Genomic DNA, 18,935 nt, shown 5'->3' on the forward strand with positions numbered 1-18,935 from the left:
ATATATGAGACAGCAAAAGAGACACAGTCGTAAACAACAGTCTTTTGGACTCTATGGGAGAAGGCGAGGGTGGGATGATTTTGAAAGAATAGCATTGAAACATGTATATTACCATCTGTGAAACAGATTGCCAGTTCAGGTTCGATGCATGAGACAGGGTGCTTGGGGCTGGTGCACTGGGATGACCCAGAGGGATGGGATGGGGAGGGAGGTGGGAGGAGGGGTTCAGGATGGGGAACACATGTGCACCCATGGCTGAGTCATGTGAATGTATGGTAAAAACCACCACAATATTGTAAAGTAATTAGCCTCCAATTAAAATAAAAAAAGAAACATATGATGTATTGTATGAAATTGAAAATCTTTATTGAAGGGTGTAAGAGATAAATAAATGGAATCTTATGTTTTCAGTATCAAATACTTGCCAGTTTACCCCAAATGATGTAAATATTATGTGATATTAATTAAATAATAGCATAATGTTTATCACTTGACAAAATAACAAACTCATCTGGAACAACACATAGCTGAAAAATATTCAAGGATTTTCTGAAAAAAGAAGAGCAATGAATGGATTTCTTCTAAGAAAATGTCTATGTATCATGAAAGTATTTCAGATCAGAGGGAAGGGTTAATTGTAAAATGAATTAACTTTACTGGAAAAAATAAAGTTAGACCCCCTACCTCATACTTTGTATCAAAATAAATTTCACATTGTTTAAATATTTATATAAAAATAAGCAAATAAACACAAAATTCTTATGGAAAAATATAGGTGGAAGTTCTATTCTCTTGAGAGAGGGGAAAGCCTTTTAAAATTTGAAATCAAAGTCAGAAACCATCAAGAAGAAACACTGATGTATCTATCAACAGATGAATGAATAAAGAAGATGTGGTGCTTGTATACAAGGGAATACTACTCAGCCATAGAAAAGAATGAAGCAATGCCATTTGCAGCCATGTGGATGGGCCTAGAGGTTATTATACTAAATGAAGTAAGTCAGAAAGAGAAAGATAAATGCCATATGGCATCACTTATATATGGAGTCTAAAATATGACAGACTTATCTACAAAACAGACTCAGACACAGAGAATAGGCTTGTGGTTGCCAAGTGAGGAAGGGAGGGTGAGGGATAGATGGGAGTTTAGGATTAGCAGATGCAAAGTGTTACATATAGGATGGATAAACAACAGGATCCTATTGTATAGCACTCTGTATCCTGTGATAAACCATAATGGAAAAGAATATGTAAAAGAATGTGTATTTATGTATAGCTGAATCATTCTGCTTTGCAGCAAAAATCAGCACAACATTCACAGCTGTTCAGAGGTAAATCAACTATATATGACCAGAGTAAACTTTTCAAAAAGAAAAAACATCAATGCCTTTATTACACACAATTGAAAATCTGCACAGCAAAGAAAAACAAAGTTAAAGGACAAAAGGCACATTAAGAAGAGTATTTACAGCATATCTATCTTTAACATTTAAAAGGGCAGTATACTAAGTTACTCCAATGGAAAAAAAATGAACAAGATGCCTAATATACAAATTCACAAAAATGTGTTTAACAAACTTAATATTAATGAAATGTGTTAATGTATTAAAAAGGAAACAGTAATGTTATCACCATTTTTTTCTGCCATCAGAGTGTCAAAAATATAAAGATGGCTCATACACAGAACTGAAGTGATGTTTGCTAGGAAATAGCAGGGTCATGCACTGTTTGTGGAAGCAAACTGAGCATTTATTTTCTGTGTTTTTTCTTTTTGTATGTAATGGGAGTCAAAGTCTTTAAATGACCCATATCCTCTGAAAAAACAGTTTCACATCAAAAAATTTATATGAAGGAAATAGTAAGAGAAAGGCGCTCATCTGTCTGTAGATACTCACTACATCTTTAAGTTATTTTTTACATAATAATGAACAATTGGAAACAATCTAAGTGTCCAGTGATAGGGGATTGATTAGTTATCTCTTGGACTTTTATACAGTGGAATAACATACAGCCATTAAAAGTTATGTGCATTAGAATGGAGAAATAGACATAGAGAATAGACTTATGGACATAGGGAGAGGGGAGGAGAGGGTGAGATTATATGGAAAGAGTAACATGGAGACTTACATCACCATATGTAAAATAGATAGCTGTATTTGCTCTCTATTTTGGGAATTTGCTGTATGTCTCAGGAAACTCAAACGGGCTGTGTATCAACCTAGAGGGGTGGGATGGGGAGGAAGATGGGAGGGAGGTTCAAGAGGGAGGGGGTAAATGTATACCTATGGCTGATTCATGTGTGATCTTTGACAGAAAACAACAAAATTTTGTTATGCAATTATCCTTCAATTAAAAAAAATTTTTTTAAGTTATGTGCATTAGAAAAACACACTTCCATGCAAGAAAGATCTCCATACTGTAATTATAATTAGAAAAAAAGACATTTGCAAAATAGTTTGCATAATATAATCCCATTTTAGTAATAAATAATATAATCCTTTTCTGGAAGAAGATCTAAAAGATTAGACATCAAATTGTTAATAATCATTATTTCTGTGTGCTGGATTAAAGGCAGCCTTTATTTTCTTCTATATAATTTTATCTATGCGTGCGTGCATTCTAAGTCACTTTAGTAGTGTCCAACTCTTTGTGACTCTATGCACTGTAGCCCTCCAGGCTCCTCTGTCCATGGGATTCTCCAGGAAAGAATACTGAATTGGGTAGCTATGCCTTCCTCCTGGCATCTTCCCAAACCAGGGATCGAAACCGAGTCTCTTCTGTCTCCTGCATTGGCAGGCAGGTTCATTACCACTGGCACTCCCTGGGAAGCCCTCAATTTTTTCTATATCCTGAAATTATTGAAAGGGATATACATTTTTACAATCCAAAGTGAAGTGAAGTGGCTCAGTTGTATCCAACTCTTTGCGACCCTGTGGACTGTAGCCTACCTGGCTTCTCCGTCCATGGGATTCTCCAGGCAAGAATACTGGAGTGGGTTACCATTTCCTTCTCCAGGGGATCTTCCCGACCCAGGGATCGAACCTGGGTTTTCTGCATTGGAGGCAGACGCTTTAACCTCTGAGCCACCAGGGAAGCCCAAAAAATACTATAAATCTATGAAAAGGTGATTTCTCAGCTGTTTTCCCCTTAATAGGGGACTTCAGGTCTTTGGTAGTGAAGAGCATGGAGAATGAAACTAATAAAATAGTTCTCAATTTCCTGCTCTCCATTCTACTTGCCATAGATTGACAATCAAGAGAGAAATTCCTTTGCAGAACATTCATTGCTCTGACCTCCACTGTTAAATGAAATTAGAAGGCCTGTTGAAAAGATAATGTTTTCTCTCCAAGTTTTCTATAAATATTTAAAATGGAAAATATGGATTATGTCACATGTGGTTGAGGAAACTAACACGGAAAGGCCAGGCTCTGTGTTGACACGAGCATGAGGAGAGGGTAACTGTAGGATGAGGGGGTGGCTGTCTGAAGGCTCAGCTGACTCAGGGTTACTTCCACAGATCAATAGTGCTGATGTTGTTGCAGAAATGACAGGCCTTGCCGCATAGCCTGAGTCTCATTATATTCTGCCACTGGGATCCAAACTTGGACTCAGGAGGGTGGTTCATGACTTATTACGTTTGAAACATAAGCAGAGAGGGAGAACATCCCCACTGGCATAATTATTTTCCAGGGCCTCTGAGAGAGTGATTCCTGCTCATTAAGTGGCATTTACTCCCCTAAGCAAGCCAGTCTCAAAGTGCCTTCTATCAAGCAGACGTCTTAGCTCAGCATTGGAGTCTCTCTCTGCTGCTTTTTGTTCAGGTAGGTGCAAAGATACTAAATAGTTCCTCATCCTCACTAACTTACCTGGTATGTTTATAAATCAGACACTGCCAGATTTCCAGCTCAACCATATTTCTGGGACTCTGGGTGCCATTTTACCCCTTGGAGAGCTAAGATGCTGCTGGGATGTTGAAAGCAGAAACAGAATAGTGACATTGAATCATCATCCATCCCTCCATCCATTAGATATTTATTGAGCATAGACTATGAGTCAGGCATTAGAGTTCAAGAGGACTCCAGTATGATCCCTACCTTCAAAGAGTTCACTTTCTAGTGAGAGAGATAAATATATGAAACAGTATTTGTAGTACCATAAGCACAATAGGTAAAAGAAAGACCTACAAAATGTTATCAGCACCCAGAGAAAGAAGAGGCTAAACGTGCTTTGGAAAAAAGTGGTGTTAGACAAGCCTTCCTAGTGGAAAGGATTTTGATCTGAATCTTGAAACATGAATAAAGAAGTACAAGCAAGTCTGATACACGGAAGCCCACAGCATGTTTTGAACATACCAGAAACACAGTAGGCATTTTTTGAATGAATGACTGTGCAAATAAAGAATTAATAAATCTGTGCAAGGAAAGAGGTTAATGACATGGAAGCAGTGTCTCGCCAGGGGTAGGGGAGTGGTGGAGAGTTGACACTGGAAAGGAAGCTTAGGGTCAACTTGTGAAGGGATCTGAATATTTTCCTAGTGAACTGGACCTTTCATTTCTTGATGGGCTTGAGCTCATTCAGGGATGCAGGTAGATAGAGACACTACCATCTTGACACTCTGGATGGCTTCCACCTGAAGCGACATAGCTCACTTCCACTCACATTATATTGGCCCCTGCAAATCTCATGGCCTTGTCGGGTCAAAGAAAGGGAACCCTATTTTGTGCTCAGAGAGAGGAGAACCAAAATATTGGTGAAGACCTCCAATGATGGTCCCAGAAGCAGAACAATGTTTCCCACGTATTATTCACTACTAATAGGGATTCTTTTAGGTAAATCACTAAACTTTACTGAGCTGCTTTTCTTTTTTTTTAGTAAAAATAGTATAGAATTCTATTCTTCTAGAATTCTATTCTATTCTAGAATTCTAATCTATTTCTCTTTTGTCTCTCTCTCCCTGTCTGATGATAAGAATGCAACAAAACTGGGTAACGAAAGGGTCAGGTTCTGTCATAGAGCACAAGCAGACATGCCGATGAGCCTGAGAGCAAAGGACAAAACTTAACCTCAGAGTCCATAAAAAATTTACAGAATTGCAAAGCGCCAAGCAAAAATATAAAAGAGTTCTCTGCACTCCGGGAAATTATTGAAGCCATAAAGATTCCTGTTCTTGCAGATGAGGCAGTTGGTGCGTGGAGCAGAGCAAATCAATAATGTCATACTTCTCGCCTGGATCAAAATACTAAGGAAATAGCTGCAAAGCAAGTGGAGGACAAAGTCTGTCTCAGTCAATCACTGCGCTGGGTAATGCCATATCTGAACACAGCATAACAGTCTGGCCTGGCATCTTAAAAGCCAGGAAAACGCTTAGTCAAAATTTAAAGCCATTGTAACTCCTAAAAGATAATTACTCAGCACTTTGGCAGAGGATAATCTTGAAGAAAGAATCTGATGGGGGCTATGCATATTTAAATGAATGTTAGTTTCAAAACTATTAAGGATTCTCAGGTAAGATAGGGGAAGGAATAGTTTTCTTTTGGAGGACTGCGAAACTAGACATCACAAGGTGATGACTATAACAAATTACATGTGCCCTGCTCATGAGTGTGTCCTCTGCCTTAGTAAAGGGCCAGGCCCATCCTTTCATTCTTTCCTCTGACTGATTCATTAAACATCTATTATATTACAGGTACAGTTTTAAGAGCTAAAGTATAGCAATGAACTAGATAAAGTAGGTGTCTGCTCTCCTGGAGCTTACATTATATTGAGGAAGACAGATAATAAACAAGAAGATAAATTTGATCTTTAGATCATAGTAATGTTAAGAAGACAGCAGAGTTGAGTTGTGAGCAGGGGGTCTTGGATGCTGAGGACTTTCCTAAGAGGAGATATTCAAACTGAGACTGGGAGGATAGAAAGTGTCAGTCATGACATACAGAAGGAAGAGGAAAGAGCAGGCCCTGAAATGGGAACAAACTTGCCGTGTTTGAGAAACTTCGAGAAGGCCAGTGTTGGGAGGCTGGTGGTAGGAGCAGAGCACAGTGATGGTAGGGCCTAGATGGTGTAGAAACTTGGAGGCTATGGAGGACACATCGTGGATGCTCAATAAGTGTTTGCTGAATGACTGAATAACCAAGATCAAAGGGACTGAATGTAGTGATTTATCCTAGACTTTACAGGTTGAGTGACTACACTTCCACTTTTTCTTTCTTTCATATGAGGTATTGGATGGTTTTGTTGAGACTAAAACTTGAGACGCAGTCTCAGGATTTTTACGTAAGATCACAATAAGGTGTTTGCTCAGTTGTGTTTGACTCTTTGTGAACCCATGGACTGCAGCCCTCCAGGCTCCTCTGTCCATGGAATTCTCTGGGCAAGAATACTGAAGTGGATTGCCATTCCCTTCTCTTAGGATTCTTCCCAACTCAAGGATTGAACCCCGGGTCTCCTGCATTGCTAGGCAGATTCTTCACTGTCTGAGACACCAGGGAAACCCCAAGATCACAATAATCCCTGGTAAATGGGGGTAGTAGGGAGTAGTAGATTTTGGTGTGATAAATACACTCTCTTACATTTATTGAACCCTTGTTTTCATTCATGTTTAACCTCCTCACTTCTCTGTAGATAACTGTTATTATTCTTTTTTGATAGATGAGAAAATGGAGGCCCAGAGTTTGACCTCAGTGGTCACCAGCAGAAACTCATCAATGGATTGGTGATTTCCTGATGGACGATCTTTATTTTGTTCACTGCTATATCCCCAATTCTTATAGCACCTGATACATAGCAACCACTCAATACATCTTATTGAATGAACAAATGAACCTGATTGTAACAGAAATGAAATCATATTATACAATTTGCTTCTGAACCTACTTTTTCTCACTGTGAATATTTTTCAACATCAGCAAAAGTCTGCATATTTCATTCTAATGACATACATGCACATTTTAATGTATATCACTGTATAGATGTCACTCCATTTATTTTACTGATCCCCTATTATTGGATATTTGGTTGTTTCTGTACTTCTACTGTTGCAAATATTTCTGCCAATAAAAAATCCCTGATCTGACATCTTTACACATCTGTCTGATTAAGTTCTTGAGATAGACCCCTTGAAGCAGAAATGCTGGATGAAATAGATGCAGATTTCAGAAGCTTTGCAGACACAAGTCCAAACTGTGCTTTGCAAAGACCAGGTCTTCTTAGGCATCTGTTTGGTTTGCTACCCTTAAAGCAGCATAGATGTGTTCAGAGCACAGGACCCCAAAGCATGAAAGAAAGAACGAGAAATCCAGCTAGGCTGGGAGAAAGGTAGTTCAGGGAAGTGACAATAGCAGTCTTCAAAGATACGGAAACCTGAGAGTCTGTTGGCAGAAGCCAAAGGGCCTAACTGGAACCAAATGTCACAAAAAGTAGTAAGTGTCAAGCTTAAATAGCAGAGGTCTGGGAGTAGGCTAGGAGTATTCAACCACAGAAACATTCATGCAGGAGAAAAGGCCTCCTGGAGCAGCCATGAACTGGAAAGAGTTGACACTTGAGTTGTTTCAGTGAGTTACTTTGTAGTTTTTTCCCATTTCCTTTTGTTTTTCTGGGGAACAAACTGGATGGGTAGCATGCGGGTGATCTTTGGAGATGACAGGAGTCTGAACCCGGACTTCACTTACCTACTGTAGGTCACTGAGTGGTTTTCAAACATTTCTGGATCTCCGTTTTCACATCTGTTAATTGGAAACAAAAACACCTTTCCTGCAGGATGCTTAAAGAATTAGATGAGATCATTTCCATGTGTAGAATCCAGATGAAGAGACCATAAGGGCCTGCCAGGTTAAGCCCCTGATGCCCCAGTGTGTCTCAAGTATTTCTGAGAAGCTCTTAGGGGACCTTCTGAACTGGCAGTGTTTCTGTCCCCATCTTCCCTTCATATCACCATGGCAAAGTCTCTTGAGGGTCAAAACTCTGCTCTGCTGATGAGCCCAAGTACTCTGGCCTCTGCGATGGGACACCATTCTCAGCATTCGCTCCACACATATCTATTGAGTACCTACTATGTGCCAGGAACTGTCTTAGATGCTGGAAATTGAAGAGTGAGAAAAATTGAATATAATTCCTCTCCTTGTGGTACTTACAGTCTAGTAAGAGAGAAAGAGGGCTTCCATGGTGGCTCAGATGGTGAAGAATCTGCCTACAACTTGGGATCCTTGCGTTGGAAAGATTCCCTGGAGGAGGGCATGGCAACCCTCTCCAGCATTTTTGCCAGGAAAATCCCCATGGACAGAGGAGCCTTGCAGGCTGCAGTCCATGGGGTTGTAAAGAGTTGGACATGACTAAGCAACTAAGCACAGCACAGGGGAGAAGGATACTGATTAAATCCCATGAATAAATATGTAATTGAAAATCATGAATTAATTAGGGGATTATGAGAGAACATAGGAAGCATCTACCTGGTCTGAGGGTGACAATTAGGAGGGTTTTCTTGAAGAAGTGACATTTTCAACGATAGCTCAGACTGAGCAGGAGTGTGCAGGCAAAGTGGGTGGAGGCCAGCCTTCCAGGCAGAGAGAAGGTGTGCAAAGGCCCTGAGGCAGGAAGGGATGTGGCATATTTGAGGTCTGAAGGAAGGCTAGAGTGACACGCCTCCTTCCCCCTAAGTGTGGTGTAGGCACTTTGCCTTCATTCCCCCATTAGAGCAGAGACCAATATTAGCTATTAACAAGCATTTATTGGCAACCTGGGGCTAGTTGAGAAGGAAATACTATAGAGAATAATTACGACTGAACTGGGGCGTCCCAGGTGGTGCAGTGGTAGAGAATCTACCTGCCAGTGCAGGAGATGCAAGAGATGCAGTTTTGACCCCTGGGTCGGGAAGATCCCCTAGAGTAGGAAATGGCAACCCACTGCAGTATTCTTGCTGGAACATTCCATGGACAGAGGAACCTGGAGGCCTAGTCCATGGGATCACAGAGTTGGACATGACTGAGTGACTGAACACACACTCACACACATGCACACACACACTCACACACACATACACACGACTAAACTGGTCCAGATGCGTCTTCAGCTTTTTTTGGATGCCTGGCTCTGTATGTCTCTCTCAGCCTGCTTCACCATGACTGGGCTATAGTCCCCTCCTTCCCTCATCAGAAATACTCCAGGCATCTCTGCACTGAGTCCAGGCCCAGCTGACCCCCAGTTCACAGAGGAGAGCACTTTCCATCCTTCTCATTTAAGATCTGTTTCCAGAATTCTCATTTCCTGCTCCAGGACTGACCACCCTCCAGGAAGTCTGGCTGCAGAAGCCTCCTTTTTCAGGGAAAGCCCCACCCCCACCCACAGGGCTGTGATCTGTCCCTGCTCACAGACAGAACAATACCACATCCCATCTTTGAGGTTATTTTATATTAAGTAAAGTTGGAAGTGAGGCATGGACACTCCAGTCCAGGTGAAGCTGTACTTCTATCAGAGAATTTTCTTTTCAGCCTTTTCTTGTCATAGGTTCAAAAATCTTATGGCCTGATCTCCTTTAGAAACATCTGATATGGCATGCATTAACATATTGTTATCTTTGTGTATGGAATTGGGCTTCCCTGGTGTCTCAGATGGTAAAGAATCTGCCTGCAGTGTAGGAGACCTATATCAATGGAATTAGAACCTCTGATTTCTCCTTGGGTCTATACCACCCAAGGAGATTAAAGATTACAATTTTCAGCCACCCTTGCAGCTGGCTAATGGGAAATGTACAACTATGCTATTCATAAATTCACATCCTTAAAGGAAAGGAGCGTTCTTTTTCTCCATCTCTTTTCCCAGCTGGCTGGAATGTAGCAATGCACCATCTTGGACAAGGTTAATGAGGGCAATATGTAAAGATGGCAGAGCAACAAGATAAAAGGAACCTGGGATTATTGGTATCCTGGAGATCCCATACCAGCCTTGGACATCTTACTCCTTGACTAGTAAATGAGAGAGAAATAAAATTTAATATCATTTAACCATTGTAATTTGGGGATTTCAGTTTTAGTAACCAAAATTATAACTTAAATTATATAATCTATCATCGTGTAAGAGGGATGGCACATAGTAAGTGCTCACAAAATTGTAGCTATCGTTTATCTTTAGAATTCTCCAGCTGACAATGGGGGTGAAACTGCAGCCACTTAGGGAGCAGTCTTGTGGGGACAGCCTTTAAAGGAGGTGCCTTAATGGAGATGGAGAAATATTGGATTAAGAAAGATCTTTATGAAAAAAAAATAAATGCAAAAGACATTTGGTAAATCTGTGGGAATACACAAGACATTTTATGTGGTAATGGGGATTTAAATATCAATTTCAGTTAAAGTAAGGTGAAAACATTGATTCTCTTAAAGAGGATTAGGGCTAGGAGGGAGAAACTTGTGGAGTCTCTGGAGGCTGTTTAACTTGAAGGTGACCCACATCCTTTGTGCTATATCTAATACCATTGCTCAGAGCATTCCCTGCTTTCTTCCATCAGTTGCAAATTATGAAGCTACATTTCTACTTGACCTCTGTTTTCAGTTTGGGAAATTGGCATGGTGAGAGTGAAGACTTTTCTTCAGGCTCAGTGCCCCCCAGGGAAGGAAAAAGGGAGAGAATTAAGGAGGGATTGAGATTGTAATTGGTTTACCGAAATAGCCAAGCACATCAAGAGGGCATTGAACCTCCTGAATAGCTGAGCCATCACCCCATACTATAGCCTTCTATCCTAGAGGCCTTTCTTAGTGGGGCAGGCAGAGCCCCAGACTTCCAGTAGAACCCTTGAACCCAGGCAAAGTTCCTTAGCTATACCTGGAATTTGCTCGCAGTAGGTAAGTGCCTGGGCTTTGGCTTCAGAGAGATCTGAGTTGAATGCGCACTGTGCAACTTCCCTACCAGGTGTGAGAACCTAGACAAGTCAGTTCAGCTTTCTTGAGGCTGACTGTCCTCATTTGTAACATAGGATTCATACCATTTCTTCATACCACTGTTTTAACTGCATATTATTAATCCCTAACTTTGTTTGAAAGAATAGTTTCAGGGTGAATTGATCAGCTCACTGAAAATAAATATGCAAGCTAGATAGAGGCTATGAAGTTCAACTACAAAGCAAAATCTGCCATTGATCTGCCCTGTGAGAAATCAAGTGGGAATGGCCACTGGACTTGGCAGAGCGAGTGGCTTCCAGGCCTGACTCTATTGCTATCTCAGTGCCTACATGAAGTGTGTACTTTCTGTCCTCTGGGCCTTCATTTCCTCATCTCTAAAATTCCTTCCAGGAGAAAAGAGGAGCCTCACCTAACTTCTTGGGGGTTAACATTAATTGCTTTGTGCTCATGCTACGTGCTCAGTCATGTCAGACTCCTTTGTAACCCCATGAACTGTAGCCCACCAGGCTGCTCTCTCCTTGGAATTTCCCAGGCGAGAATACTGGAATGGGTTGCTATGTCCTACTCCAGGGGATCTTCCTGACTCTAGGACCAAACCTGAGTCTCTTGCATCTCCTGCACTGGCAGGTGGATTCTTTACCACTGTGCCAGCTGGGGAAGCATCTTTTATTTGGCAGAAAGTGTTGATAAAATGAGTAATAGACAGTTTTTGGATGATAAAAAAATATAGAAAATAATATCCTTTCTATGATCTCTGTTGGGCCAGCAAAACCTGGACATCAATGGTATGATGTGGTCATAGGCCCGAAGAAAATCAGTAAAGGCCAAAGTGGACCAGAATCCTGGTCTGGAGCTTTTTCCAGTGCTTTTTAACATCTTGAAAATGCCAACTTAGCACTCACTTCTGCTCGGTGTGGTGGTAGATGCTCTGAGAACAAAGAAGAGAAATCAAGTTTCCTGCTATCAAAGGCTTACGGTTCAGATGGTGACACACACACAAACAGGGTCACTGACTGATCCCCCAGAAATTCCTCTCTTGCTCACCATGACTTCACTTGTGACGAGAAGCCTTGTGAGCCTAGAACAGCCTCAGACCTTGCCTCCTGCACCTCTGGGCCTTTGCACATGGGAATTTCGTCCTTCTTATCTGCTAGCTTGACTCACTAAGGTTTACTAGGCACTATACCATGGAGAAGGCAATGGCACCCCACTCCAGTACTCTTGCCTGGGAAATCCCATGGACGGAGGAGCCTGGTAGGCTGCAGTCCATGGGGTTGCTAAGAGTGGGACATGACTGAGCAACTTCACTTTCACTTTTCACTTTCATGCATTGGAGAAGGAAATGGCAACCCACTCCAGTATTCTTGCCTGGAGAATCCCAGGGACGGGAGCCTGGTGGGCTGGCATCTATGCAGTCGCACAGAGTTGGACACGACTGACATGACTTAGCAGCAGCATACCACGTCAAGTGTTTTATTTTAATGATCTCTTTAAAGCCTAACAAATAACTTATGAACTATGGGCTATTAGTTTTATTCCCACTTTGCAGTTGAGGAAACTGAGGCACAAAGAAACTTAACTTGCTCAGAACACATAGATAGGAAGTGACAGATCTAGAATTTGAGCCCAGGGAATGTGGATGGCTATGCTCTCAGTTCTTAACTATTCAGCAGTTGTTTCCTCTATGGTTCTACCTGTCTCTTCTGGGGGTAACCTGGATAGTCTCATGACCCTGAAGCTGAGAATCTCACAGGTCATTACTGACAGTGGGTCACCATTATTTCACTGTTTGACAGCCCTTTGGGTTCTCCCCTTCCAGGTGAGGTCTACCCAGATTTTGCTGCAAGTCCCAGAAGGGTTTCGCACTAGCTCTAAAATAATTTGTTCAAGGTGTGTTTGCCCCAGACCCCTCTCCAGTGGCTAGCTCTCACCAGCTCCTCCTGGAAACACCTGATAGCATTGATAAATACATAAAGGTGGTGTCACCCAGTGCTTCTCAAAGCTGGAATTCCTTAACAATAACAACATCAAAAAATTATCCAGCATTTAGCAAACACTCTCTGTATTCCCAGATAAGCACTCTCCATGTGGGAACTTACATATTCCTCACATCAGACTTAGGAGGCTGTCATTATTAATTCATATACCCATTTTACAGATGAGAAAAACAAGACTCAAACAAGAGAAGCAACTTGCCCAAAGTTAGTTAGAAAGAAACAGAGCCAGAGTTTGAACTCAGGTGGTCTGTCCAGAGCCTGAAGTCTGCCCCACTGGGGAAGACCAAATTCCCAGTCTTTCCTGAATGGAAGCCACGCCGTATTGATGTGAGTCAAGTGCCACCCTGCCACTGCACCTGCCTGGTCCCCTGGTCTCCAAAACTGTCTGAGCTTGAGGCTCAGAGATACTCCTTCAGCATCTCTCTCCTCGGAGCTTGGACACCATCCCTGCATCCCCACATTTTTATTCCATGTCCATCAACACCTGCACATGGATTGTCTTGGGGATGCTGACCCCCCAACTTGTCTGACCTGCAAAATAGCTTGAATCCCCATTTTCTCAGACAGAACCCCTGTTACATCAAGCAACAAAAATTCCTATGACATCTTCTCCCTTGACTCATCATTTTGTCAGTGTCTTCTCTTCAGGGAGACTGAAACCCATCAAAAAGGATATTTATTTACCCAAGGCTCTGAGAACTTCTGCTTTTAGTCCGCTTTTTTCTTCTTCTTTTGAATGGGCATTGTTCAATCATGCTCAATCATTGTTCAATCATGAACATCAGAAGTTGACTTTGAAGCCAAAATTCTATCCTTAGGACAAACTCTGATTTTATGCTCCAAAAGATCACTAATGAGAGGTGAGTGGGCTTTTCGTTTTTCTCAGTGGGACAGGAAGCAACAGGGTCCAGCCCCTGAAGTGTCTACCTGGAGGTCAACTCACTCACTGGGTGAAGTCTCTGAAACTGTATAGTAGAGCAAAGTGCGGTATCAGTGGCAAGGCAGGAGATAAAAGCCTCAAAGCTTTGTGTAAAAGCTACCTGCAGCCTCATCACTGTAGAGTGCCACATGCCCACTCATCACCAGAGTAAATGCTACCTGCAGCCTCATTATCATAGCAAATATAGTTTAAAACCCAAAGCAAGGATGTACCTGGCAGGACTTGAGATCTTGGTGCTGGGGACATCTACAGTTGGAAATGGTGACAGGGATTCCAGGACACTTGGAAGGGGCCAAAATCTAATAGGAGCCAGAGAAGCTTCTGCAAGCTTGTGTTCACCTGTGTTCACTTCACCTCTTATTTGTGCCTTTCAGTGATAAAGAATGTGTGACTTCTTCCCACATCATTGTGCCAAAATCAATTTCATCAACTGTTTCTCTCTCAAACCTCTGCCAAGAAGAAACTTCTTTAGAATCACTGGGTGAAAAATAAGGCTCAGTTGTTAGTCTTGAGGCTGGCAAATTTCACCACCTCCCAACAGACAATACATCAAATGCAGTTACAAATGGGCCTCAAACACAGGCGTAATGAATTGGCCAGGCACTTAGAACAGCAATTGAGGGCTTGGAGCTGAGCTGGCGGCTCAAACTGAGTTTTACATGCATTTTTCTACCATGTTTGGATCATTTTCTTAAAAGCCTAGGTGGAGACTCCAAAAGTAAGCCATGTTTTAGGGCATCAGAAATCTTCTGGACTCACAAGCTTTCTGTGTGGCCAAGCAATTTTACTCCTAGCTGTCATTCATCTCAGACATTTGGAAGTATATGTACATTCCAAAACCCGTTCATGAAAATCATGACCACATCCTTCATAACAGCCTAAAAATGGGAGCCCTACAAACATCCATCAACTGGCAAGTGTGTATGTGTGTGTGTGTGTGTGTGTGTGTGTGTGTGTGTGAGCGCGTGCATGTGTGCTGAGTCACATCTGACTCTCCGTGGCCCCAGGGACTGTAGCCCACCAGGCTCCTCTCTCCATGTAATTTTCTAATCAAGAATACAGGAGCTGTTTGCTATTTCCTACTCCAGGGGGTCTTCCCAACCCAGGGGTTGGACCCACGTCTCTTGCTTGGCAGGTGGGTTCTGTACCACTAGTGCCACCATAAAGTGTGGCACATCCATGGACTAGAATGCTACTCCAGAACAAAAAGGAACAAACTACTGATGCATGCCTGACATGGCTGAACCTAAAAATAATTATGAAACTTTGTGGGGAAAGCCAGACAGAAAAGACTACATAATGTATGATTCCATTTATATGAAATTTCTAGAACAGGAAAGATTAGAGAGTGAGGGAGTTGATCAGTGGTCGCTTGGGACTGGAGTTCTGAGTAGGGACTGGCAGCAAATGAGCAAGGAGAGTGATAAAAGAATTCTAAAATGGGATTGTGGGGATGGTTTCCTAACTGTGGAAATTTACTAAGACTTACTAAACTGTACGCTTACAATGGGTAATTTTTATGGGATGCAAATTATACCTCACTAAAGAGACAGGGCAACTAAAAAGAATCCTCTGGACTTCTTTCTCTCCTTCCTTTATTCCTTGCTTTCTTTTCTCTCTCCCTCTCTCTGTTCCTCTCTAAACATTTTGCTCACAAAGTATGCCTGGCCCAGTACTAGGCACTGAAGTCATTCATTCATCTACTCATTCTGCAGATCTTTATTGAGTGTCTATTATGTGACAGACACTGGCATGGGGAGTGGGGAGACAGCAGTGAATGATTTAAATGTCAGATTTGGAAGCTGTGATGCTTTGAACAGAGGACTGGAGAGGAGTGGTGATGGTCATTTGGGGTAGGGTCTAAGAAGATCTGGAAACAGCATATGAGCAGCAACCTGAATGAAATGACAGATCTAGCTGTGCAGTGCAGCTTCCCATGGGGACAGCAGACCACAGGACTGACCAGCCAGCGAAAAGCTCTTGCTCCAAGAGACAGAGGAACAGGAGGCCGGTGTGGCTGGAGAAGGGGGTGCAAGGAAGGAGGAGGCAGGGCCAGGTCCCATGGGCCACTTTTGCCACAGTAGGCACTTTGGATTTTACCTTAGTAGTGATGAGAAGCCACTAGATGGTTCAGAGCAGGATAAGGCCCAATCTGACTTCTATGTTGAAGGATCACTCTGGCTGTTGCAAAGCACAGTCTGAGGGAGTGAGCACAGTACACACAGTCTGGTAGGAGGCTAATATCCAGGTGGGAGAGGATGGTTGTTTGGCAGACGCTGTGGATGAGCTATGGTGTGCTGAGAAATGAGATCTGTTTTGAAGATAAACCTGACATGATTGCAAATAGAAAGTTCAGAAGCTCAAAAGAGCTAGTGATGCAGTGGGAGAAACAGCTGTAAAGGCAACAGCTATAGTGAACACCTTATCTGCTAAACACATCTTTTAATCCTCACTGTAACAAGGAGGTAGATGTTATGATTATCACCATCTTACATACAGGAGAACTGGACTCCCATTCCCTGTTGGGGCTTTCCAGGTGGCACTAGTGGTAAAGAACCTGCCTGCCAATGCGGGTAAACATAACAGATGCTGCTTTGATCCCTGGGTTGGGAAGATCCCCTGGAGGAGGGCATGGCAACCCACTCTAGTATTCTTGCCTGGAGAATCCAACGGCCAGAGGAGACTGGTGGGCTACAGTCCATAGGGTTGCAAAGAGTGGGACACAACTGAAGCGACTTAGCACTCAAGCGCACACATTCCTTGGTGGCTGAGATAGTAAAGAGTTTGTCTTCAATGCAAGAGACCTGGATTCATTCTCTGAGTCAGGAGGAACCCCTGGAGAGGGGAACGGCTACCCACTCCAATTTTCTTGCCTGGGGAATTCCATGGACAAAGGAGCCTGGTGGGCTTCAGTTCATGGGGTTGCAAAGAGTCAGACATGACTGAGTGACTAACCCTTTCACATTTTTTCACTTTCATTTCACAACAGATAATAAATGGTAGATCTGGGATTTGAACCTCAGTTCAGTTCAGTTCAGTCGCACAGTCATGTCCGACTCTTTGTGACCCCATGAATCGAAGCATGCCAGGCCTCCCTGTCCATCACCAACTCCTGGAGTTTACTCAAACTCATGTCCATTGAGTCGGTGATCATCCAGCCATCTCATCCTCTGTCATCCCCTTCTCCTCCCTCCCCCGATCCCTCCCAGCATCAGAGTCTTTTCCAATGAGTCAACTCTTCGCATGAGGTGGCCAAAGTATTGGAGTTTCGGCTTCAGCATCTGTCCTTCCAATGAACACCCAGGACTTATCTCCTTTAGGATGGACTGGTTGGATCTCCTTGAAGTCCAGGGGACTCTCAAGAATCTTCTCCAACACCATAGTTCAAAAGCATCAATTCTTTGGCGCTCAGCTTTCTTCACAGTCCAACTCTCACATCCATACATGACCACTGGAAAAACCATAGCCTTGACTAGATGGACCTTTGTTGGCAAAGTAATGTCTCTGCTTTTTAATATGCTATCTAGGTTGGTCATAACTTTCCTCCCAAGGAGTAAGCATCTTTGAATTTCATGGCTGCAGTCACCATCTGCAGTGATTTGAACCTAGAGCTACCCAGTTCAGGCCCTACTGTCTTAGTCACTTAGTTATTATAGTTCTGGGCACTGAACACTAGTGAAAGCATGCACAAAATGTGTGAATGCATATTTGGGATGAAGAAGGCCTCCTGGAGTAGGAGGGCTTGGACTGTGACTTGAATGAGGAATGGGAGTTCTCCAGGGAACAGGGTGCAGATGCTCTTCTTGGCTGGGGCAGCATGTGCAGTCACTGGACATGATCAAGCTAGGCACAAGCCTAAAAGAACACATGAGCCCAGAAGGCTGGAGCATAGCATATCTGAGAAATGAGTTTGGAGGAGGCAGAGACTGGATCATGGCCAAGAGATTTGTAATGTCTGGGGGATCAGTGTTTCCCTAAATAGTGAATGCATGGTACAAGCAAATTATGTGTAGCACATAGGCAAGCACTCTCATTTAAATGATTATGGACTTCTTATCTATTTATACTGATGTGAAATTGAAAAATATGTTTGGCACATCTGAGAAACCTATATGTAGGTCAAGAAGCAACAGTTAGAACCAGGCATGGAACAATGGACTGGTTCAAAATTTGGGAAGGAGTACGTCAAGGCTGTATATTGTCACCCTGCTTAGTTAACTTATATGCAGAGTATATCATGAGAAATGCCACGCTGAAGGAAGCTCAAGCTGGAGTCAGGATTGCTGGGAGAAAAATCAGTAACATCAGATAGGCAGATGACACCACCCTTATGGCAGAAAGTAAAGAGGAACTAAAGAGCCTCTTGATGAAGGTGAAAGAGGAGAGTGAAAAACCTGCCTTAAAATTCAGCATTCAAAAAACTAAGATCATGGCATCTGGTCCCATCACTTCATGGCAAATAGATGGGGAAACAATGAAAACAGTGACAAACTTTATTTTCTTGGGCTCCAAAATCACTGCAGATGGTGACAGCAGTCATGATAATAAAAGACTCTTGCTCCTTGGAAGAAAAGCTAAGGCAAACCTAGACAGCATATTAAAAAGTAGAGACATTACTTTGCCAACAAAAGTGCATATAGTCAAAGCTATGGTTTTCCCAATTTCCATGTATGGATGTGAGAGCTGGACCATAAAGAAGACTGAGCACCAAAGAATTGATGCTTTTGAACTGTGATGTTGGAGAAGTCTCTTGAGAGTCCCTTGGACTGCAAGATCAAACCAGTCAATCCTAAAGGAAATCAATCCTGAATATTCTTTGGAAAGATCCTGATACTGAAGCTGAAGCTCCAGTACTTTGGCTACCTGATGCGAAGAACTGACTCATAAGAAAAGACCCAAATGCTGGGAAAGATTGAAGGCAGGAGGAGAAGGGGATGACAGAGGACAAGATGGTTGGATGGCATCACTGACAGACATGAGTTTAAGCAAGCTCTTGGAGATGGTGAAGGATAGGGAGGGAGGCCTGGCATGCTGCAATCCATGGGGTCGCAAAGAGTCAGACATGGCTGAGTGACTGAACAACAACAAGCCCATCAAACCTATGATTTCATA

The 18,935-nt window shown here is 42.5% G+C and overlaps 1 non-coding gene across 1 annotated transcript; it reads right to left on the bottom strand.

The window, feature by feature from the left end:
- Window positions 1–3,021: 3,021 nt before the first annotated feature.
- TRNAW-CCA (transfer RNA tryptophan (anticodon CCA)) lies at window positions 3,022–3,093 on the bottom strand. The gene has a single exon. It is a non-coding gene; the product is annotated as a tRNA-Trp (tRNA).
- Window positions 3,094–18,935: the final 15,842 nt, after the last annotated feature.

The sequence above is a fragment of the Odocoileus virginianus genome, chromosome 33, assembly GCF_023699985.2.
Source record: "Odocoileus virginianus isolate 20LAN1187 ecotype Illinois chromosome 33, Ovbor_1.2, whole genome shotgun sequence".
NCBI classification, from domain to species: Eukaryota; Metazoa; Chordata; class Mammalia; order Artiodactyla; family Cervidae; genus Odocoileus; species Odocoileus virginianus.